The sequence below is a fragment of the Cuculus canorus genome, chromosome 3, assembly GCF_017976375.1.
Source record: "Cuculus canorus isolate bCucCan1 chromosome 3, bCucCan1.pri, whole genome shotgun sequence".
Classification (NCBI taxonomy): Eukaryota; Metazoa; Chordata; class Aves; order Cuculiformes; family Cuculidae; genus Cuculus; species Cuculus canorus.
In genome coordinates this window covers 79,045,160-79,070,351 of record NC_071403.1, presented here as the reverse complement: position 1 = coordinate 79,070,351, position 25,192 = coordinate 79,045,160, and the positions used below count along the sequence as shown (strand labels likewise).

Below are 25,192 nucleotides of genomic sequence, written 5' to 3'. Positions count from 1 at the left end.
TAACTTTTTGAAGGAACACAAAGAATTGAATAACCTTTTCTCCATGTACCTGGCTGAAGCCACATCACTGAAGGGGGTCCTTTCGACATTTTAAAGGACCTGAAGTGTATGACAACATGGCACTGCAGTCAAGAATCTTGCCAGGGAACAGAATAAGGAGATTTATTTTATTTTTAATATTTGAAACATTTCAAAAAGCATTCAACTGGATTTCTCACTAAGAGGATGAGTGAAGAGAATCCTTTGTAACTAAGCTGGGAGGCCCAAGTCTTTTATCCATTGTTACACAGTTTTCCCCCAGGGCAGAGTTAGGAAGGCCTGCAAGCCCCAGAAGCTTAATAAGGCGAGTACACTGGGTGGGCTTTTCTGCCACTGCTTAAGCTTCTCCCGAGGTAGGAACCATCAGAGTGGAGCAGGTCCTGTGCTCCATTTTAGCCACCAACAGAGATTATTTGGGAAGATCCTAGCAGCAGCAGTGCTCTCATAGAGTGAAATCTGAACCTGCCTACCAATGCGCATGCGTGCACACACGCACACCCTGGGTACACACCCACCTGTACATCTGCTTCCTTAATAAACCAGAAACAAAATAATTCCAGAAGATTACTAATGAATTGGCACTTGGATTAATCACTGTGCATCAGACTTTGCAAAGTCACTTTTTCCTATCAGTTTTTTTCAAAATCTTCTATATGACTGGTTAGCTGAAGCTATATTATCTCAGGACAGATTGTGCGGAAGGAGGAAAGTACTATATATAGACTATACTGCTAATACCTTTTGGGTTGCCTTTTGAACTTTTTATACTTTTATGTGAACTCCCTACCCCTTTGATGCAGATGAATTGGTGGGTTTTGATCAAATGGACTTCAGTACATATTTCTTGAGCTTGGTTCACATCACCGACGGGTTCACCCACCTTTCCCATGGATGTTTGGTTCTGGCTTAAAGTGAGAACTTGCTTAAATGACTCCCAAATGTCAGTAATGTGGGGAGCTCAGGATCTCAGGCAGGATACCTAGGACATATTCTTACCCCCAAAAATCTTAATCTAGGACTTAGCCAAACTAGTTCACTACAAAACCATAAATATGCAAGATCTCTACTGGTAAAATTTTGCTTGGCAGCATTTCATAGCACTTTTGGTCTCTGTGAGATTTTCACTGTTAATACGGCAACAGAGGTGCATGAACTAGGAGCAGCAAAAGGGAGCTGACTACTCATGCCCATTTGTGCCTCAATCAATGTGTCAGAGTTCACCATTCAAAGCTGCTCTCAAATAAAAGGTGAAATGAAACAGCTTTTAAGTAATTAATCAGCTCTTTCCTGACTTGCTACAAAACTTGTGGGACTCTAATACAGCTGAGATTTTAAAGGCAAATGTCCAAATGTCTTATGTGTGTGTACACTGCCCAGACACAGGAAAATATGGAGTTTGTAAATAACAACAGCAATACCAGTAAAGCCTATTTGCTTACTTGATCCCACTGAAATTAATGGTCTGTGGTTTAGGTATGTGTCAGTGTCATAAAGCAGGATATGCTTGGGGACCAGGAGATGTCTGCTTCATGTGTTAATGATGGAGTTATGGAGTGGCAGCAGCCATTATATAGACAAAGTTACAGAAGGATTTTTACAACTCTCTCTTTTTATACTCCAACAAAAAGCTGAAGGAATTCCTAGGTCAAACCTGGGTCCAAGGTTGAAATTTTTCTATAAAATTTGAAAGGCATCCAGCTAGAGATTTTCGAATTATGCCACCTGGGAGAAAACACAGCTCACAAGCACAGGTTGTGCCCCTCCTGGCACTTAGGTGTAATCTCACACAAGGGTGACTCTGAGTATGAACAAAACTGTGTTTGAAAAAATTATTGACCCCCAAGGCTCTCCTTCACTAAAGCCCCATATCTCCTTCTCTAGCCCCACCACTCATGGGGAGATGCCTGAATAACTCAAGAAATAAGCTCCTACTAAGGAGCTATATTTTAATTTTTATGCTATGGCTTTTTGTATAATAGGAATAATCGCTATTGCTTTGTAGTACACTTACAACAAATAGCTTTTGAGATTGCTCAAACACTTTAGCTCCACTCAGCTCTTAATCAAACTCAGCAGCTGTTTATTGCAATTACACTATAAAGCAATAGACATTATCCCTTAACTAACTGTCTTATTAATATAGGTAGTTACACAGCTATTTCATAGTTACTCTTAAATAACTGCTTTTAATTATTTTATTAACATAAATAACCATCTCAATAAATTTAAATTAAATGCATATATGAGAAAGGTAATTTAAAGCATTGCACAAAATTGCATCTGTTTACTAATGTTTAAATTGGTGTCATTGTCTAATTCAATTAAAATGCAATTTTAATTCATTTTTAAATTTTGATGTCCATGGAACACCTAAGACAAAAAAACTTCCTAAATGTTGAAAAGGGCACTGTCTGGTCTGTCTTCTGTTGCTATACTTTGCAATATTAGTTTGCCGTCAGAAGAATGAGATTTCTTTTTACCCATAAAGTTACAATTTAATATCCCCATTTAGTTTTCCTTTCTTCCCATTCCTAGTCAAAGCAACAGATGATAATGGATTGCATTTTGCCTTCTAGTTTACTTGCGTGACTCTGCTTTCAATGGAGAAAAGGATTTTATTTTCCTGTGCAATACAGGATCCTCCATGTCTTATGCCATTTGTTCTGGTAAGATCAAGCTCTTTGCCTTCAGCTAAGGAGAAGGCAGACATTGCCTGACCTGGCCAGAAATCCTCTTATTATACTGTATGGGGCTAGTTTACTGTTCAGGGGCCTCATTCTATCAGAAAGTCCTCCACGAGAGAGCAGGTAACACTTGTACAGCAGCTTTTATCCCACAGTGCCACTAATGAACATTTATCTGAAAAGGTATCATAGCACAGATTAGCGTATACCACCTCTCATTTTGCAGAATGGTCTGCCCATCATACTGGCTTATTCAGATGCTCTTTTCCCTAGAGTCCTGGCTGCTGGGGATGAAACAAAAATCTCCTATCCTTATTCTGTTTCAGATTTCTCCCCCAAAGGATAAAGAGGAAAATGCTTGCTGAAGAGCAAGGAGAAAAGGAAACAGACTCCCTTCACCACTTGTTTGCCACAGACAGAACAGGAGATACTAGAAAGTGCTAGGAGAAATTTAAAGTGGCAAATGTAAGTCAGGAATAGGGTGAATATAAGGCTGGGAAATATAAAGGTGCAAAAGGATGTGAAGAGGCCTCACACACTTTCCTGCCAGGCATTTTCTTCTGCCACTAGGAACTTTTTGATTTAGTTCTATAGCTGGTGCAGAGACCTGTAAATGTGAACTGCTACCTCTCTGAAATCAAATCACAACAAACCCTCTCAAATGTAACTGGGATATATTGAAAAAAGAAATGTTGAAGTCAGGAACATGGAAAGCAAAATTGCTCTGAGGGTCTTGATTTGGATTTCAGCAGCTTTTAAGCTCCAAAACTATAGAAATCAAGGCATATTTGACTCTTGGATATCAGCCAATGTCAAAGATGTTACAGGAGAGCAACGAAGGGAAGAATTTGGTCCATGAAATCCAATCCTGGTGAATGCTGCTAACTAGCAAAGTCCATCCTTTCTTCTGGCTGCTAATTAGAGGATGCAACCTCCATATAAGGAATCATTAAAGAAGGGTGTTTCAATGCATGTACACACTCTGCATTAGGGTGAAGGCTGCCTCAGTGACACCATTCCTACATGGAAGTGGAATGTAGGTGGAGACAACAAAGATGAAAACAATGTTTAATTTATTTTAATACTTCTATCCAAATGTAACAGGTAACATGAAGGGATAATTACAGGCTCTGTCAGAAAGGGGTTGCTCATGCTGTGATCTGGCAGACACACTAAGCTCCTCAGGAGACATTAGAGACATTTGTGGGGCAAAGACACAGGTGATTCAGTATGAAGGGATTTTACAGAAAAATGTAGAAACTAAGAGTGGGGGAAGACATGCTTAAACTGCAGGTGACTGAGAGTTATCAGGGTTTGGATAATTGAAGTTCCAACATATATTTGCCTACACTGTCGCTCACCTTTGAGCCCTACCTAGGCATCTTGACATTTATGTAGTCTGAAATCCTGAAAGCTCTGAGTTTAGACAACTAAATTGCTGCTTGTCGATTTAGTCTTGACTGAAAGACAGGTGTTTTGTTTCATAGAAACACTCCTTTCAGGCTTCTCTATTCCCAAGCTCGGATTACTGAGCAAAGGAACTAACAAAAATGAAATAATTTACAAGCAGGAAAAGACATTTATATATCTTGAACAAAGGAATTCTTTGGGAAAAATAAAGATTTTTAATTATTGATTTGGTCTTTTTTTACATATGGAATTCTCAGCTTTAGCTCTCTGGTGGGAGCGGGAGGAGCTTGGAGGCTTTGAAGGCTCCTATATTTTTGGTAATGTGGTAGATCCTTTGCTACTGCTAAGTATTTTTACAAGCTTGCTCTGCTGAATGAAAACTGCTTTCTGAACAGAATCCTGAACAGAAATCCAGCTGAGAATCTAAACCAGAAGTCTCAAAAAATGTAATTCTGGAAGCCGGCACACCCATAAGTCTGCTGCGTACACAGCAGTCAAATGCCAATGGTGCAGGCAAGGATTGTCTGTTAGCTACCTGATGCCTTACCTCCTGAATTTACATCTATTTCAAAGCAAGTCATTATTATCAGGCATTCATTATTATCCCTAATAAGTGACTGGGATCCTTTCCAATAATGAACAAGTTCTCTCTTGGCACAACTTTGCACAGGTGACTTACACAGCCCAAGAGCTGCACATGCTGATGGTGCCATTGGGATCCCACATCTGATTGTGGCTACAGAGTCCATTACCATGAAGCGCCTCACTGCAGCAAGATGTACAGCGCACTGACCCAACACTGCCTACAGTCACGCTCTCTGATAATTTGGGTTCTCCTGTTTCCATATCTCTGTATCTGGGTGCTGGTACCCACTCACTTCTGGCTTCTTGGCTTTTTGGAAGGGTTTAGATCTTAAGTCCTTTGTTTATGCCATTAGGTGTGTTGAAGGCAACAGAATACAAGTTCCGTCACATTGATCTGCCAATAACCTCAGCTCTGACCTGGAGGGATCATGTGTTCTGGCACAGGTTAAGGGTCTCATTTAATACAGAACCTTAAGCTGGATTTGAACTGCAGCCCCAGAAGTACAAAGCCTGTGTTTTTATCTAGGAAGCCACATGGCTCTGGTTTCCTGATTGGTACTTGTGACATCCCAGTATTGGCAAACCATGGAGATATTAACTGTGTGCTCTATTTTCTGCCCTTAATTATGGCCAGGTAGTCTGATTTCTCCTTCTTTTTTTTTTTTTTTTTTTTTTTTAAAGGATTTGAGTGACAAAGTGACTATGCATATCATTCCACATTTGAACTGTAAGACTTCAGTATTTCTACCTCTAGTGTGTAATTGGATCAGCTGCCAGTTACAGAAAGGAGCTGGGTGAGTATTAAGTGTGTGGAAAATGAAGAAGAGTCCAAGTGTGAAGGGGAGGAATAATTTGACAAAGCCTGCAGTGAGCTGTACGTGGTTTTCTCGTTCCAAAATGGAGTAGGTTTTGAAGCACATGAGAAAAACCTAGCTTTGATTCACAGAACGTTAGCCACAATCGTGGAGTGACTCAAGACATACAGAAAGCCGCGGTCTCTGCCCCAAGGAGCTTACAATACCAACATTATCATAACAAGGATGGCTGAGTGCCAAACTGAAAAACAGTCTGCTTTTGTCTGACTCATTAAGGCTGTGCCTTGAACAACCTCAGCATGCAGCTCACAAAGCTACCGCCATGGCCATGGGCTTGTCATCACAGAAGGACTGAGGCTTAGTGTATTCATGATAGGGTAGTCCTCAAACCATTGCATGCAATGTTCTTTTGTAGGTCCTCACTGTAGCACATGCTTGCTTTAATTCTGAATTTCTCAAAGAAAGTAATGAAGCTAATGTAAGCACAAAACATATTAAAATCTACCACAAAAATGCAAAGTAAATCTCAGGTCTTTAAAAAGGTGAGAAATACATGGGGGCTGCATCTAGTAAAAAAGTGAACGTTTCTCTCCCGACAAGCAAATTAGCTTGCCACTGAGTTCCTCCATTGACTGCAGTTATGGCAGGGTCAGACAGATCTTTATACAGCAAGTGTTCAACCATTTATATCTTCATAAAATGCAAGTAAGCCCCCTCAGATATGAATAGGCAGTTTGCTGACTGGTGGCACAGAAGAGCAAGATACTGAGTGAGTAGCCAGAACATCTTTCACCTTACATTTCAAAGAAGCTCTAAAATGCAACTTAGGACAACAGTCTGATCATGAGGTGACAAAGGTAGGGGTTAAGGAGAGAGGATTGCTGTGTAAAATCAAAGAAAAGGTCACAATACCCAGAGCAGCTCATGAAAGAAGCAAAAGAAAAGAAAATTACCTGGAAATTCACAGACAGTTGTCTCTCAGCTGTAGAAATCCACCATAAAATCTACCAGTCTGACCTGTAAGGAATAAACAAGAAACACTCATTAGTGGCACAAACAAACACAGAGGATTACAAATATGCCAGTGGACTGACTGCCCAATGGTAGTATTGTCAAGAAGGTGGATAGAGCAAAGAACAACTTAGCTTTGCTGTGTCCCAACTCTATGTTGCTCTAAGCTACGTTTGGTGGTTTACTGCCCATACGAATAAACTGACATTCTGGGATTTGGAAATTCTGCTACGCCTTCAATAGCAGCCACTAATTGAGAGGGACATTGTCCAAAAGGGCCCCCGGGTTACGGCCATGGATTTACACCCTTTCTCACTGGTATAAAAGCTCTGTAGACAAGTCTATCAGGCAAAACCACAACAAAAAACCTGACTCCAAATCATTTCTTTCTGACTCTCCAAGGGGGGTCAGGGCATTAAGACAGAATGCCCTACCTCAAAGGAAGTCAAGATTGGATCAGAACATCTCAGAGATACAAAGGGAGAGATGGCAAGAGGTGGTAGTGTAAAGGTTTTATCAGCATGAGTTTGGGATGACCACATTAATCATGGGTCATTGGGCTTTCCAGCTGACTAGCAACAGAAGAAATAGGGAAGACAATAGTCTCTGGATTTCCAGGTAGCTGTTACAGCTGACTCTGCCTTTTCAGCTACCTGTTTAGTCTGGAATATGCACGGTGCTGCTTAGAAAAGGGCTGACTTTTTATGCAAAAGAGAACCCATCATGTGATCTCATCATTGCCAAGCAATCTGCAGAAAAACATCAAGATACTTATATTGTTAGTGGTAGGAAAACTTTAAATGCAATGCACCTTTTTTGCCTACATTTTGCTTACTTCCAGTATCTCCTAATATTGAACTAGAACAAGTACTTCAGAGATCCTTTGTGGATCTCAGACCATCTCCATCAGGAAGGCACCAGGAACTCATTACCCTGATGCAAATCCACAACCATTATAGCAGAAAACAGGTGTAGTTCTTCATGTCTCATAGCAGCAGCCACAATACTGTGATTGTGTTACATAATAAAGACATTACAAATATCATTTATTTGTACTGAAGCGATATCTTTCTGCCAGGCACCGTACCAAGACTTTACCATGGACTGCTTCCATTTTTCAGAAGGTACCATCTAAAGAGATATACACATAGAGATCCTCATAGCTGAGTTGGAAAATAATATTGCCATTCATGATATTTCTCAAATTAGCAAGAGCTTCTAATGAAGCTTTTGTAAGATGTCTCTTACAAGGATTTATTAGATATTGCTCTTGCCAGGAATAGATGCACACGGGGTAACTGTCCTCCTGCTCTGTGCTTAATTCTCTCACCTCCTTCTGTGCTGCTTGTTTCCTGCACTCAGAGATCCCCTACTTGTGTTTGAACTCTCTGAATACTCTCTTCAGCTACACACAAGGAGCCGGAGGCCTTAGTAACCTTCTACCTCAGTAGTTCTTTTCCTGCAGCCAGGAAATTTTTGCTCTTTTTTGTTTTCCTTTTTTTAAATTTTTTTTTTTATTGCAAAGAAGTAGGGGAATTCCCCCTTCCAGTGCCTGGCTTTATGCTGAGCCCTGATGGCAGTGATTGGTGACAACAGCAGAAAAAAAAGAAGCCACACCACTCATGAACAAAAGTGTTTCATTTTGCATAGGGGTTTATGTCAATATTTTGGTAATTTCAGCGATTCTACATTCATATTGGTATTGAGAGATCTAGAAAATTATGTATGCTTCAGACAACTTCAGTAAACGTCACAATATGCCTGTGTGAATGCTTGTACATTTTTCCACGAAGAACTCAAATCAGATTAAACTCTGAAACCTGATTTTCAGCTCATCTAAATCCACAAAGATAATGTAGTTACTGGTATGTCAGTTTACACCTGCAAAATACCTCGCCCTGAATTATCCTGGCCCCTGCGTCTCTTTCATTCAAGCAGAGGGAATAGGTACCAGCAGGGAAAGGTTTCACGTCTCTGCCTCCAACTCTCTTCAGCAATGTGAGTTCATGTAAGGAGCTGGAGGCTATAACTGCCTTCTGCTCCAGCAGGTTTTCTTTGTCCTTCATTCAGGAAATTTTCTTTTCTTTTTTTTTTTTTAAATGTAATCAACAAGGGATTTCCCCTTTCTGCTGTCTAGCTTTGAGAGAGGAGCCTGATTTGTGGTTTTAGCTAAAAATCCCGGAAAACTCATTCGAGGGCTCCCCAACTTTAGTGCGGCAGACTTAGCTGAAAAGAGATGCTCTTGCTGTTTGCCAGTGTCCTTCCTTGATCAGTATTGTATTGCTGGCGGCGTTCTGGCAGTTTGAGCAGCTCAGGCCATCGTGTCACTGTGCTCTGCCTCTCAGCACAGCTCTGTCACTCTGTGTGCAGGGCTTGTGTCACACTGTTTACAGAGTGTGACAGACCAGAGGACAGCAGAGGTACGGTAGGAAGGGAACCGGGTCAGGCCCAGTGGCACTGGGAAACCATCACTGGAGGTATCGGTCTCTGCAGGGCAGAGGGAAGCAGAGCTGAGGGCTGCGGATGGGGATTAAAGAGAAAAAGTAACTGGGACCTCTAATATGTTTTGCCAGGATACAGGAAGGAGAAAAGCAGTATGAGACGGGCAAAAAAGAGGTAAAACTGTTCTAGGGAAGAAGGGGGGAAATGCACGGAAAATAATAAAAGAATCCTATCAGGAATAACAACTCGAGGAGAAAAGAGAACTGATGGATAGCTATGCCAGCAATGCATTTAGAGGACAAATAAAACAGAGTGAGGATATCTATGAGTACAAAAGCAGAGGTCAGTACCCTATGGTCATTTCCTAATAAAGGAGGAAGTAGAAGTGAAGGAAAATAAATATGAAAGATTACTTATAAACAAATGAGACACTGACTGCTAGTCTATTTTTTTTTATAAGTTTGCTATTACCATATCTCTAGTGATAAATGCCTTAATATGATGCCAGCTTTCTGTAGGCAGAAATGCACAAACACAGCAAATCAGTTCTGCCAGGCAGACAGTGAACTAACAAGAAATCATTTTCCCCCATGCATTTTCTCGTGTGGCACCTGTTTGGCCCATGCACATCCTCTCTCCAGCATACAGCCTTGGGAGAGGTGCATGGCAGTACAGTAGAGCTGAAGGACATTTAGCAATACAGAGCATGAGAACAGAAATTATTAACTATATTGTGAGCCTGGAGCTTAATTCAAAGAATAATTACACAGGTCAATCTCTGACCAAGGCTTCTCAGTCCAAAACTTACTCTTTTTTATCATCTGGAAGTCAGTTTGTCTGGGCAGGAAAAACACTTCTGGATAACTCTTGCCAAGTCCTAGAATGCTGAAAATTGCCAAGATTCTCCTCTGCATGGCAATGACATCCATAAAAAGATTGGATGGGTAAGAGGATGTTCAGGGGCTATTTGGTCTACAGCTGAGCCTGAGCTGGTGCTCTGTCACAATGGCAACATCACGCCGTTCTTTAAGCTCACTAAGCTCAAGCTATTGTTTCAAACAGCCTGCATGGTGCCTTGGCACACAGCTCCACGATCACCTTTCCACAGAGTGGGGAACACCTGAGCTATCCCACTGGCTGAAGGAGGAGCCACAGTAGGGATGTGCAGGCACACTGCTGGGCAGAGATGGCTCAGAACAAGAAGGTTGGATGGGAAGAACTGAGCAAAGACCAAAACCAGACTTCATTTTGCAGACGTCACTCAGGCCTCTCTCCTAGCTCCAGAGGAGGGAAGCAGATGCTCTGCTTTGGTGGGAGGGAAGTAATTCCAAACCTGAGGCTTAAGCCAAGACAATGTCAGTATGTAACTCCATATTATTAATGACAGAAGGAACCATTTATCATGCTGCCCTAGTTTTAAAACAAAAGTTATATGGACAGCCCTCAGAATGGATGCAAAAGGATGATGGGGTTAAAAGTTGTGCCCACTGACACTACATCATGCCCAAAACGTTGTTCTTACTTCCATCACATCAGTGGGGTTATATGATTGGTATTAATGATTTCAAAGCCGCTTTTGCAGAAAAGTGATCAGGGCCTCATTGTGGAAGTGATGGATTCAGAATGACATTGAAAGCTGATTTTGCAATGTATATATGTACATTCACTTGCAGCAAGAGAGCTACGTATCCACATCTAGTCCTTTGTTTATCAGTAAAATCCAGTTAGCTTCTGTGGTATTGTACCAACATAAGTGAGGCGACCGTTTGGCCCCAAATCCTCAATTCCACACACTCTCATATTGCGCTGCTTCAGAGGCTGAGCAGATAGTGCCCAGACCCTGCAGTCAGAGCTCAAACTTCTACTCACTGACTGTAATGGAAGCATTACTTTAATTCATGACAGCATCTACACTATGAGTGTTTCTGTGCATATCTTACTTGCCAAAATCAACACTTTTTTGTTGTTTTGGCTTTTTTTTTCTAGGGTGGGAAAGAGAAGTATATTAATTTTTTAAATAGGAAAAAATCCACATTTCCTTTAGACAACTTAGAGACACAGAACAGCATTTTTTTTGTTCCTCACCCCTCCTTGTTCTGTACATTACTCAAGTTCTACCCTTGCTTTAAGATTAGCTGCCGATATGAAGATTGACTGGTCTATCCTTACGGCCAGACATTCTTTGGATTTGATTATTATATCAAGGTGCATTTCTGCTTCTGATTGGGCAGCTGTACTGTATATGGAACACAAAGGAGCAAAATTTAGCGTGTTCCAGCACGGGTCCAAAGCCCCAAAAGTGTGTGATGCTGTAGTCTTTTGTTTCAAATGCAGATAGATAAACTACAGCCTTTTTTCCATGACGGTTATAATGCAGAATATGAAAAACTCTTGGGATGGTTTAAGCTGCAGGGTATTCTCCCAGAGTTCTGTCCAAGAATAATCTAGTAAAAATGTGGACAGAGAACCATCGACCTCTGCTTTCCCCCGAACATATGCAGCTCTGATCAGTCTGGTATTTCAAGAAAAACAAGGTCCTGAACCCTAATCCTCAGACACATAACAAAGCGCACTTCACAGCTGTGATGCACAGCTACTATCAGCTCCGAGGCCTGAGTGGGTCCCAAGACAATGCCTCCTTTATCACCCAGAGGACAAATATCTAGACAGCAATATTTTCTGCTTGAATGCTTCAAGCATCTCTCGCAACTCCTGACTGAAAGAGAAAACTGAGCTGAGAGTGTTTGCTGAGTGATTATTTTAATTTACTACTTGATGTAAATCTAAATGAACTGACATCCAGCTTGAGATGGACAGAAAACAATCATTGTGAAAAAAGAAAGAAGGCTAATATTACAATATCATTTGAGTAGTGCAGGTTTAGGCAACTTTAGCAGTGGCAATGTAATAGATAGAGAGGCAGGGTTTGCATTTCCTTTTCTTCACTCAATTACCATAATAAGTTCTGTAATTTTAGGGCTGTTTATTTATCAGGAGATGATAATAAAGATGCTCAGAACACAGTGTCTGAATGCAATACTACAAAGCATCACAGTGTAAGCCCTTGCATGCAGAGGGATTGCTGATTCACACACACACACCTGATTATCCCTGTGTACGTGTGTTCACAAGCAACAATATTCCCCTTTTTGTTAATTGCTAAAATGGTACACGTTTTGCATCTTGCTTGAGGCAGTTTGAGGGAAAAGGGTAGAAAAGGACGAAAACTTCCTGATAAAGTTCTCCTGTGCTTTAAAAAACCTGTCAAGTCACTCTGACGAGCTTTCTTGTATGAACGAACAATAGATTTGGGACCTGGCCTGCCTGCACAGGGGAGTCTGTCACTGCTGCTCTCTGATCCGGGTTTCCAGCATTTGATGGCTGCGCAGTGTCAGAGAACAGCTGGAGGAGAGGTGCCCCGTCTGAGTGCATGAGATGGGGGGTGGGCAAACAACAAAGCAAACCAGATTTCTTTGTGAGGCAGACACACACATCTGGGCTCTGCCAGAGCGAGACGCATCACCCTGCAGCATGGCCTATGGCACCCTACACTGAGACAAACAGATAATAGTGTCTCAGAGGCCCCTTCTTTCCCAAATGAAGACCAGGGAGAAGGTGCACCATATGCAATGCCACCCCAGATGGAGGTCCAGCAAGAGCTCCCTCTTGGAAGGGCTCAGCAGGCATTTTTCCAGACCACTTACTTGGACAATTCCAGGAGCTGTGTGCCACAGCAGCACCAACAGCTTGGAAGAGTGGGTTGGAAGTGCTGCTAGCCCATCACTCAGTACCTCTTTCTCAGCACATCAGAGCTGCGTTGTGCCACCAAGGACAACTGAATGCACCTGGGGCAACTTTTCATTCCACTCTGAGATGTTTGTGTCAGTTTTGGGGGAATTTGTGGCTGCAAAGGCTAATCCACAGGCATAATTTCTTATACATTGCCTTAGAAGTATGTACCTAATTTGAAACAAAACTCACAGCGTTATGTTCTATTTTGCATATACCAAAGACTGATGGAAAAGCTCATAACTGAATAAGAATAAATGGAGTTGAATAAAGATGAAACTTGGTGGGTTTCTACGACTGCCATTCAACAGCCTCAAGCTGTTGAATACCGTATCTTCTTATTAAACTATTTGAGCCACTACCTTAAAGAAATCTCTGCAGTTCCTTCTTAAATTCTACAAGAGGCTCAAAAGCACGTCAGAAATATTTTTACTCTGTACCATAAGATGTTTTTCATCAGAGTAACATGCCTCTTAACCCATAGCCATATATTCAATTAAATTGCATGGGCATATGTGTGTTTATTTACATAATGTGCAAATGTATAGCTGGGTATATATAAACAAAAGGCTTTCATAACACAGAGGAACACACATGGTGGTATAATTTGTGTATACGCACACTGTGTAACTGCAGCCGTTCATGTCAACACCATTCATCACCTGTATTCACCAAAATGGTGTCAGTACTGTTCCACACACTGCCTACAAGTTCACCACAATGATAATCTCCCTCCTCAATTAATTAAGGACAATTTAAATATTTCAAGTGAATTACATTAACATGACAAAACAGTAAAATTTAAATTGTGAGGCTGTGAACAGAAAACCTGTGACAAAGTCCCTCTTTCAACACAGTCACATAGAAAGATTTTACAAATTGACAGTATGCATTATGCACAGCCTAACTGTGGACATTTTCTGTCAAGCACTTAAACAGAGAGACACAACAACAGCTCCAGTGTGAAAAAGAAATATCTGTAGGGGACCAGTCCTCACTAAGGGCAACCTTGACAAGCCCAAGCATGTACCTGGATCAGCATTTAAAATAACTGTCCTATACCAAACTTGTCCATCATGAAGCTCTGTGTAAATTACTGTGGGTTTGCAATGGACCTTGTTAATTGCCATTAGGCATAAATAATATTAAACCTACTAAAAAGAGCATTTTTCAAATGCCCCTGTTAAATAGTGCTTCAGTAAGAAAGTACAAATACATGGCATTAAATGCCAAATTTCCAACACATGGAAATTACCTTTTGGTAGATCCGTGGGGCTGCTTACAGCAAATCTGAAATTTTACAATTGGGATGCAGACAGCAGCAAGCTAACGTTTTCCTTCCTAGGGACCAAATTCTGTAAGGAAGTTTCAAAGAAATCTAGCTTGTATTTATACCATACAGCTACTATGCATCTAGCACTCTTTCCACTGATGAAGTGTCTGATTAACACATACTGTTACTGGGATTTGCAAATCAAAGGCTGGATCTTGCAACACTTACGTGAGTCAGCCTTAATCACACGAGTTGTCCCCAGCAGGAGTAAATGTTGTGGGATCAGGCCCTTCCAAAATGAGCAAAGCTTCATTAGCTCCTTTAAGTGATTTTATAAATATGCATGCCTTAATGGAGTGTGATGATGTAGGTACATACAAACTCATGTTACTCATATGAGTACTGCCAGAGACGTCAAAGAGATTTGGAACCTCCACGAATAAAATTAGGTTATGCTAAGACTGATTGACACCATACAAAAAATGAATAGAGAGCAGAGTGTGAACCTCTCCATTTTCCTCAGAAAACTCTCTGTCAATGCAATTAAACCCCACTACAAACACTAATGCAGAAGGGTAGACCTAGCTTCTATTGCTTCGTCCATACCAAGCACTCCTACTCAGACTGGTAGAAGTTGCCAGATGGGGTCTGCACCCAGTGTCAAAGAAAAATAATACTGCAGTTCAGCTGTAAAAAGCATGTTCATGACACTGCACTGTATACTGAAGTGGATTGTGGACCTATCTAAAGACAGTGGCAAATGAGCTTTTCAGCAGGGTAAATGACCCTCCCTCCTGACTCAGAGCCACCACACTGGGCTGCTTTTGCCACCAGAGCTCCTGCAGGTGCCTCAACATTGGAGTGCATAGTGCAGCACAGACCTTCCTGCAGAAGATCTAAAGGTCCGTGGGACTCCTGTGGCTCATTCTTCACCAAGATCAACAATGCTTGGCATGTGATGTCACATGGAGCTTTTGCAGAGATGATTACATCGCAAAGAGTGAGCAGAAACCACCAGGAAACACAAAGAACAGATGAATTCCTCAGAGGTAGTTTTCCTGCCAATGACCCTTGTCATAAAAGTGGGAGAATGAGCACCCTTTCCCTCAGAGAAGAGGTATTGCTTACCCAGAATTTTTTCCAGACTGTCAATACTTCAATCTAAAATTCTTAGCTGTAATTGTTGAAAACTATTGCAATCAGGTTATTCTAATTATGAAAATCTATTTCCCTTTTAAGAGCAACCTTTTTTTTTTTTTAAACAAAGAACAGAAAAACACTGAAATCCTTTGAATTCCTTCTTGTGCCACAGAATCCAAGCACAATTTGTCTAGACAACTTTTAATTATAGCCTTTCCAGAAAGACGGTATTCTGTATAAATAAAAAGAAATATAATTGATAAATGTAGTCAGATGGTACCAGGTTGTTTAAATAGACCATTAAGCTCAAAGTGTCTAAAGTGAAATTAGATTGTATTCTCTTTCACCTAGGGCTTTTGTAAGGCACAACTGGCATGTATAGTCTTGTCCACATTAATTTTTACTGCCACGGTCAAAAAGCAGCATAAGTCTGAAGCTTGTGTAGAATTTTCTGTCTTTATTTGACATGATCATAGGAGATGAATTAGCTCCCTTGGTGCAGAGAGTGAAAGAAGGTTAGTTGAGGGAAATAAGGAATTTTCACAGGAAAGAAAAAGTTTGAGGGAAACATATGGTTTAAATGCTCTAGCCTATTTCAGATCAAGCTGAGAGAGTTGAGATCTGTTGGTTCAGAGATCCAGTTCACTGCACATTCCTACTGTGCTTGCCTACTAATTGCATCCCATGTTTGTCAATCAAATATTTGCAATTAACAAAAATATTCCCTTAAGAGACATATAACAGAGGCTGCTAAGGATCCATTGCTTTGCTATTAGAGTCAGCTCCAAAAAAAAAAAAAAAAAAAAAAAAGTCTTTAACAATATTCTGCTGATGATGACACTGCCAGACACTTCCAGTCAAAACATTAACAAGCAGAATAGGTGGCATGGGGGCTTTTCAAAGAGATTTTTTTCAAAGAAGAAAAACTTTGATCTTAGTGTTTCTGACCCATCCTCCACCTCTGATTCTTCAATGTACAAGTACATATAGTGGTTTAATTTCACTCAGTGCATAACTTGCCTAAGGATAAAAGTTGATCTAGTTTTTTTTATTTAACTCCAATTTAACTGATGCTCTAAAGCTGCCCTATCCCTGCATAATACACACTCACACAAGGTTTCTAAGCAGAAACTGAAGAAAGCAGACTAGAATAATAAGAAATGCACAAGGTTCAGAGGAAACATTAATTTGTAAATAGGTAGAAATGCCAGTAATTTGTTGGGAATTGAAGACCTTCTGTATTCAACAGTGAAGCATAGCAGCTGTGCACTGCTGTTTTATAAATCAATATTACATCTGAAGGTGGTCTTTGAATGCTTGTATCACTGTGGTTTGAGTCAAACAAAGTTCTGTGATAAGAAATGATCAAACAAAACAAACAAAATCCCTTCCCTGTCTCGTCAGATAAATTCCAAACATAATTCCACAAGAGGGATAGAACATTCAAATCATCCACTTTTTTATAATTGCATAAACCCCTCAGTCACAGAAAGATGATTGGATTGGTGATGGACTATTGTATTCTCAAAGACATGGATCATGCCAATGGAGAGCTCCTGCAAGATGATAATAGCGTGCACATTTTCTGTATGACCTATGTGGTGAGCTTTAAACCCCATCCAAGCCAAAATGCAGCAGTCTGTTGTGAACATGACTGGGATCAGGGGACTCCTGGCTTCTACTTCTACCTCTAAAACTAATTCCTTCAGTGCCATGAGCAACCACTTATCCTCACTGCTGCAGTTTCTCCATCTAAACACAGGCTAATACATAACCGCTAATGAGAAAAGCTCAGGCTTAGGCTGAGTCTACCCAAGTTAAAATTTGCCAGCATAGCTCGGCAGGTACAGCTTGATCAGCAGATCTGCCTCATGTCAACACAACCTGCACCTGTGAACAGAATATTTTTCCTGCCATCTACCAATTCTTCCATGCACAATGAAGCAGAATCCTAGCATTGTTAATGATTTTCCCAATCAAAAGTGATGCAAAATATTGTGTGCCCCCAAGAGTGATGTTGCTTCATTTTCTTGAAGGCTGTAAATAATCATGAAATGTTCAGACGACACAAAGAGGCTGCCTTCCCTTGCTTTTTTTTTTATCTTTATAAAACATTTTCTTAATTCAGGCTGTCACTTAAAAAAACCTCATATAATAAGTCTTTGTATTTGCGGGTTGTAATACTTGCAGAGAATGGGCAAAGAGGTAAGATACAGCATTTCTCATAACCTACCAAGCCCAGATTCTGGAACCTCAGGAAAGAAAGGGAGTGGGAGAGTGATGCCCGCAAAGGAAAATCCTGAGAGACATCTGCTGGCCACTTTTACCTTGCCGATCTCCACTCACTGACTGCAGAGCACTCAAGTTCGAGATATTGGACTTTCTGAATCAAGGGGCAACGTAGTGGTCATGCAAATCATAACTCCACAGCAAAGTCATCAAACAACAGCCCTGCCTTTGGGCCCCATAAAAGATTTAGCAACATCCTTATTGTATGATTTATCATGAAAGTAAACAAATTCATCACTGTGACTGCAATGAAGCTGGCTGCAGGGAAGCAGGACAGCTGAACAGCATCCCTCACGAAGCCTGTAGGCACATCTCCAGCTTAGTGACCAGCGACAGATTTCCCTGCCACTGCTGAGTAAACAGACTCCAAAGCTTGGCATTTGCATCCCACAGCTGCCTATGTACCCCTCTGTGTGGCCACTCACGTTGGTTTTGCAACTGCAGCAGATAAAGAAGGATAGCAAAGCTGGGCTGCACAGATAGCGACAAAAAGATGACAGAGCCTAACTAGCTTTGAAATCACTGGTGTTGGGGAGATTTTTAATTGCAGACTTGCATCGAAAAGTACCATTTGTAAATACTCAGCTATCATTTTGCAGGGGCTTGTCAGATTGCAGAATTTTATCACCAAGTTTGAGGTGGGAAAAGAAGAGGAGGAGATGGAGAAGGAGGGTATTTTTGTTCCTGTCCTTCGTTTCCTGATAAGGAGACACTTTTGATCCAAGAGATTTTTTTTTTCTTTCTTCCTTTCTTTTTTTTTTAATCTGGTAGCATAAATTTGTTTCACAAGATGCAGGTGTTTGAAATATTTAAGAAGTTCTCTGGTTTTGTATTCCTAGCCTCATTGATGAGAAAGCTTACGCATCATGACATGGTGAGTTGAAGCAATGATTAAAAGGCTATTGCATATGCTCTTCCCAGCTGAGTTGTTGTTCTCGTTGTTGTTTTTAGAGCACAGAGAAAGCGTCTGCAACAGCTGCTAATAAGCTCTTATGCGACTCCGCTAACATCACGATCTGATCACCCCAGAAGTGCAGAATAGGAGCTGAGGAACCTGGTCTCAGCAATTTGACAAAAACATCCCTGACATATTTCAGCTACCCTAGAAAGTTTGTGACACTAAAAGGAAATTAAATTTTGTGTGGAAGGTTGAAAAGGAATATAGGGCTTGTGTTTGTGCGCACATGAGATCTAAAGCCATGGGAAAAGCAGAGACGTGTGTTTTCACAGAAACAAATGGGAATTAGACGCACAACCTGCACTGGCTTTCAAAGGAGGAACTACCCTTTGTGCCTTTGAAATTCTCCCCCTTTATTTATTGTACTCCAGGAAGAAACAATGCTGAAGACCTAAGCATGTTTTAAGCGATATCATACATGGAGTGTTGCTGCTTTAAGACACTGATCTAGTGGCATAAGATGATACCACCCCAATATACTGATCTTTTTGTGTTTCACAGATGTCCCAGGAAATTGGCTTATAATAGCTCTTGCTGGGAGCTTCAAATTTAGATTGCTCTAAGCACATGAGAGTGGACTAGTTCAGGAATTTCCACTAGCCTACACTGGAGGGCATGACTAATTTTTACCCCTTCCTGAGGAAAATGAATGGTGTGGAAGAGTAGGGAAGTTATATTTAAAGGTCTAACCCATGAGATTCTCCCGCAGAAAACCAAACTGCATTGTTTCATTTGCAGAGGAGGAAAGAGGTTGGTCAATTCAAGATAGAACCAGATGGATGAACCCAGACCCACGTGAGCTCATGGCAGAAACCGTACGACTGCATAGGTGTGTGCTTATGTGCCACTTGGCTCTAATTCTAGTAAATGTAGTGGTAGCTGTTCAGTTCTTGTGTTAACAGTGTCATGCTGTCTCTGCAGGATGACTGTGAGCAAACAGTCTGAAGATGTTTTAGCAGTGCATATAGCTGCATATATTTTCCATAAATAGGAGTTTATTCTTTGGCAGACAAGCTAGCATTAGAGCTGCGAAAACACAAGGAATATAGTAAGTGCCGGGAAAAAGAAAACCAAGTAGAGAGATAATCTGTGAAGCAGAAGAAACAAAGAGAGACTGAAAAGAAAGAAAAAGAGAAGAATGGGGGAGCAGAATCTAAAAAGCAGAGGTGAAGTGGAAAGAGGAAGAGATGGAAAGGAAAAAAAGGAAGTCAGGAGAAGTACGGAAAACAACTCTATATGAAAAAATAAAGGGAGTAAAAAGCAGAAGAGTAATCAGAAAACATTTTAACTATTTTTGGATTTGCTGCCACCAATGGTGCGGTTGAGGTCCTGCTCCAGCTGCCTCAGCCCTTATCCTGTGTCAAGCAGACTAGCGGTGCTTGATCAGTGATAGGGAATAATGGTGACTCTTTCTTGTTAGTAATTGATGGGAAGTGCTGTTTGCCATTGTGTCAGTTCAGCACAGCATCGGCAGGCAGGCCGGCATCAGTGCCAGTGATAGAAACTCTGTGGAAAGGTTCTTGCTGTGAGCAGAGAAGAGTCAGCTACTCAATACAAATCTCTGAGGCTTGTTAGCGAGAGATCTAGGAGATAGCTTTTTCAGTGTTCTGGTAATACAGAGCAATGGTTTATATGGCAGCTCTGAAGCCCTGTACAAACAACCACTCCCAAGTGCTGCAACAGACCCTGATAGTTTAAGCATTGCGGAGAACTTGCAAACAATTTATGTACACCTCATTATATGGCTCCTCTATGTTCTGTGCTTCCTCAGTCGTAGAAATGGCACAAATCCAGCATCAATGTTTTGCAGACCACACTGCAGCATGTTGGTCTGGATACCCCAACTGCTTTTATGCAGATTTTTCAGAAACTAGTTGATTGCCAAGGCAATGGTCCCAAGCATAGTTTCTTACTAGCCCTCATCCCTAATAATTAAAACCGAACTCTTTATAAGTACCGCTGGTTTCTTTTTTTCAATGAAGCAGAAACAAAAAACAACCCCAAACCAAACCAAAGGTTTTAAGGGAGGGCTTAGAGAGAGGACAGCCAAACCATGATGGTCAGGCAGACCAGCAACCATGAAGTGCAAATCTATAACTTTGCTTAAGCAAAAAGGAAACTCTCAGCTATTACAAGGTGCCTGAAGTGGCACAGGCATGGATTTGCTCTACCCATTCAAAGATATATTGCAATAATAATAATAATAATAATTTACAAAAAAACCCAAACAAACAAAATATGAAAGGAAATAAATAGGCCATCTCATTCATAAATTTTCCTGGAGTTATCTCTGATTTCACAAATCCCTACTTAAATAAGCAGGGATGACAATGGCAATTTCTGCTTGAAAATAAAACCCTGAGCTTAAAAAACAAAGAATAGCATAAACCCATTCTTTTTCTAGGCACAGATGAACTCAGCATTAATTAATTTAGGACACAACTTTCTGAAGCTTGGTTATTCCCTTGGGCAACAACTTTACCTCACATTAATTTACAGTTCAATGGCAATTTTATGGATACTTGAACTTTTATTACTGTATAACCTATACAACCAGAGTTGAACAGATTTTGCTAGTAGGATAAATGATCACTTGGTTGTAAAATGAATTATTGGAATTGCCTTTTCAATACATTACAGGCCAGATGGTCAGCGGCTGCTTCCTCTGACCGCCCAAGTCTCCTGTACCCATACCCTGAGCAGAGAAGCGACACTGTCCCGCTATCACCACCACCAGCATGATAGACAAATGGGAGAAGATGAGGCTTTTGGCCCCAGTAAGTCCTGTAGCCCAAATAGTGATGCTGAGTGTCCAAACCCAACAGGCCGTCCCTGAGGACACTAAGCACTGCTGGGCTTTGCAGATGTTGACAGCTGGTCATCACATTTGCTCATGTTTCATTTAAACATTGAAGCCCAGATTCTCTGTCACTAAAGAGCAAATCCAAGCACTGTACCTGCTGGGCCATATTTCTTCTGGCAGAATCTGGCCCAGTACCCTTCACACAAATCCCTAGGAATGATGAAACACTCATCCTTTGATAAACTGAATAAAACTTCTGGTTGAGATTAGAATTTTCTAAAAGTCCCTTTACTTATAATCCTTAAACCCAGAAATTATTAGTGACCTCAAAAAAAAAAAAAAAAAAAAAAGCTGAAACAACCCCCCCAATCAACAATAAAGCAGTCGATTTCAGTGATTTCAGGTACCAGGCAGACCAGGAAAAATTTGTTAGCACACTTGAGAACAGTAGTCTTTGGTGGGATGGCGCAAATGAACGACTAGGATAGAAAAGCCTCATCTAGAGTCCATGTAACTGCAAGAGTTCAGTCGTAGCAATATGCGTTGCACAGCCTGGTGTTAGAAAACACTGTGGAGCAGGTATTTGAAAATGTTTGCGGGGAGACATTTAATGTTATTAGTTCCATAACATCATAAACGACCCTCCAGTTTCACATTCCCTTAATGACTAATTATTTATTTTCAGAGTTCTATAGCTTACTGATATCCTTCCTCTACACTGTGCTCTCATATTGCTCTCAGTTATTTCATCCACGTTGGTCACAGTGTCCCAGGCTATGTTACCTTCTGGAATTTACCTTAATTTATGTTTAATACAATCAGAAAAATCACAGTGCGGAAAGCACAGCCATGCTAAAAACGATTACTATGGGCAAAATTATCAGTAGCTTATTATTCTAGCTTAGAATATTTATCCTATGATATTGATTTTATTATAGAAAACTCCTTATACTATGTAATAGCTACTATAAAACTGCTGCTTTGTACCGCCAGTTTAAAAATAGCACTATAATATTTAAAATAAATGCGTGGCAAATTATTTTATGATTGTGGAAAGGACAAAATCCAGTAAAGTGAAAAATGCCACTTTTCAAGAAAGAAAACAGAACAAAATATTAATATTGCCTTAGTCAATATTTCAGTTTTAGATAAAATTCACCTTGAAATCTAGCCATCAATTTCTTATAACACCAGAATTGATTTTTTTAAAAAAAATCTAGTAGTAACTTCATTTAAATCCAGTCTTTCTAAATCTGTAGCACTTCAGAAAATGTAACTGAATGGAAAAAGTATCTTTTTTCAGCTTTAAATCTCATTTGGTGGGTACCTAGAATAACACAATATGCACCTTGAATAAAACTATGTGTCTATGTGTGCATGTGTACTCCTCACGGGATCCTTTTAAGGATGCTGGCTGCATACGTATTGTTGGTGCAAGATCACTGCTGTACAGAAGGGTCTGAAGATTTTCAGCTGCAAGCTCTTTTTAAGAACCTGGGAGGTCTAGATGGAACAGTCAAAAGTGGGAAAGAGTTTACACTTGAAGAGAATGGCTTTATGAAACCCTTCAAGTATTTAAGAATTAGAGCTATTAAACGCATGATCTATGACTTTTAAAGCTCTGATCTGCCTAATCTTTCTTCCATCCCTCTCCCCCAAAGGCATTAATAAAGCCCAAATTAAGCCATGCCAAATCCTCATTTTCCATCTGAGTTTGATGTTTCAAAGGCTATGCAGTTCTACCTTTGTTTTGACATACAAAAAATGCCACCTTTGCTTGGAAACGTGCGTATTCTGCAATAAAAGATGAAATAAAGACTTCAACTACATTGTAAGCTGTGTGTTACAGTCTGTCAGCAATCAACAGGGGCAGATGTTAAACTCACCATCCTGTCCTAGAAGCTGTTCTTTATTTAATCAAATTCCTTAAGAAAGAAGGAAGAATAGCATACCTCTGTAGAAGAATAGAATACCCCTGTAGAATATGTGTAAAACAGAAGGTCCATCATATCCATTATCTGCTTTCACTACAGGTATGATAACAAACTACCCTAGATTTAGATCTACACAAAAGTCACCCCAAAAATTCCATTCCTCAGATAGCATTAGCTGGAGCTATGCAGACACATCAGTGCATTGTCAAAGGCATCCTGGGCTTTGCCTGTCTTGGTAGTCCTGTGGTGCCTCCAAGTGATAAACCCCAACCAGGTAGTTTTGCTTGCTATGAGATCTGTTGCTTAAAATTGTCCCTTGGTTAAAAGACAAATTGCACAGGGAAATAGTAATTTTTATGAGATCAACTGGCACTCATACAAGAAACAGAGGCTTTGGGGAACAAAGTCCTGCTTCAGATATGATACAGAAGTGGCAATCTTGGAGCTAAGTTCTTTTGCTTCCTAACAGACCTTAAGAATTACTTATGATCCTAGTTTCATAAAACTTCATTTCTCTTCATAGCCCGTGACATGATTATAACCACAGATTACAAAGGCCAGAGAAGCATTTTACTATTCCCAGCAAGATTACAAGAGAAGCATCTCAGTATTTTGTAATTCTCATTTTTTTATTTTTTTTTTACCTTCTTCACACAGGGTGCCACTTCCCCACCACTGCTTTTGACTATTTTGAAAGAAAGAAAAGATCATGACATGAAGATTGTAGAAAACACAATTTTCATGTGTGAATCCCCAATGCCACCTTTGGACAGATCAGGAGGAATCACGTAGCAGCAGGTATCAGACCCCAGAAGCTGGTGCTTCCAAAGGAACATAAGGTCTTTCAGCTGAAGCTGGACACCCCAACCTTTTATGTTCTCCCTGCAAAGCATATTGCCTTCCCCCTACCCACCACGTCAGATACAGGGTCAACTACTGAAAGTACCACCTGAATTGTACAGCTCTGAATGCTGATGAGCTGCACAAGAGAGTGTTAAATTGAATCTGGCCAGCCTGTAAATCAGGATCGTACATTTCTCCTCTTGGTATTAATTTTTTCAGCAGAGGAAGGCATTTCATACACTGAATTTTAGTGTCTGTTATTTGATGGTAATCGATTAATTTTTAAATATCTTTCAGCCCTCTGATGTTCTATAAATAGCCTAAGCTAATAGAGACATTTTTATGGTAGGAATGCAGATCCACTGTGAGGTTATTTGAAAGAAAAAAAAGAGTCTAGTATAGTATGTTTGTTCAATGTGTTATTAACTCAGAAAGGAAATTGAGCTATAGTGAACTATGTAGATCTGATTCTGACAGCTGCAAACAATTCATAGTGAAAATGACTCAGCCTAATTCACATTTTTAATTCTTTTCTCCCTCATTTTCTTTTGTAGTCAGATAAAGGGTTCAAAATGACCTTAAACTGAAAACCTAGGATTTATCTCAGTGTTTTGTTCTTTCTTAGTGTTGGATCCAAAACTTCCTTAGTGGGAAGTCTGTAAAATGAAGGGAAAACCCAAACAACAAAACACACCCCTTCCTAGTTTAACATGAGGTTTTCAGATCCTGAAAAGGAAGGAATAACGTGAATATAGGTTTGATTCACTCTGCAATTCCTTATAAGAGAGAGCTCAGATCTTAATATCATGATGGTAAACGTGGAACTCAGGTACAGTAGAAAGCATGCAGCAAAGGATCAGAGGAAGCATGGGACAGCAGCTGCCAGCAGTGAGTCTCAGGTCACACTCTTCACTTGAGAAAAGTGACTTTCACCATTGGCAAGGGAAAGTCTGAAGCTTCACCCAGGGGAGATTTCAGCTCTGTTCCTCCAGCTGCTAGCCCAGTAACGTAATTCTCGGTTGCTTTTCCCTTCATTTCCTAGCACTTTTTTGCTGCTTTTTGGTGTACCTTCTCATTTTACTACACTTCCCAGACAATGCTGTGGGCGATGTAAGTTATTCTTTAGAAATTCGTTTGGAGGGATGGGATACACAGAAATCCTCAACTGTGGTAGGAA

At 40.5% G+C, this 25,192-nt stretch overlaps 1 long non-coding RNA gene across 17 annotated transcripts in view; it reads right to left on the bottom strand.

Annotated features, from left to right (window-relative positions):
* The window catches only part of LOC128851802 (uncharacterized), a 512,727-nt gene that overhangs the window by 54,888 nt on the left and 432,647 nt on the right, over nucleotides 1-25,192 (bottom strand). For all 17 annotated transcript variants that reach the window (XR_008449259.1, XR_008449269.1, XR_008449267.1 and 14 more), the window contains one exon: nucleotides 6,487-6,550. This is a non-coding gene — a long non-coding RNA (uncharacterized LOC128851802). The remainder of the gene's footprint in view (nucleotides 1-6,486; nucleotides 6,551-25,192) is intronic.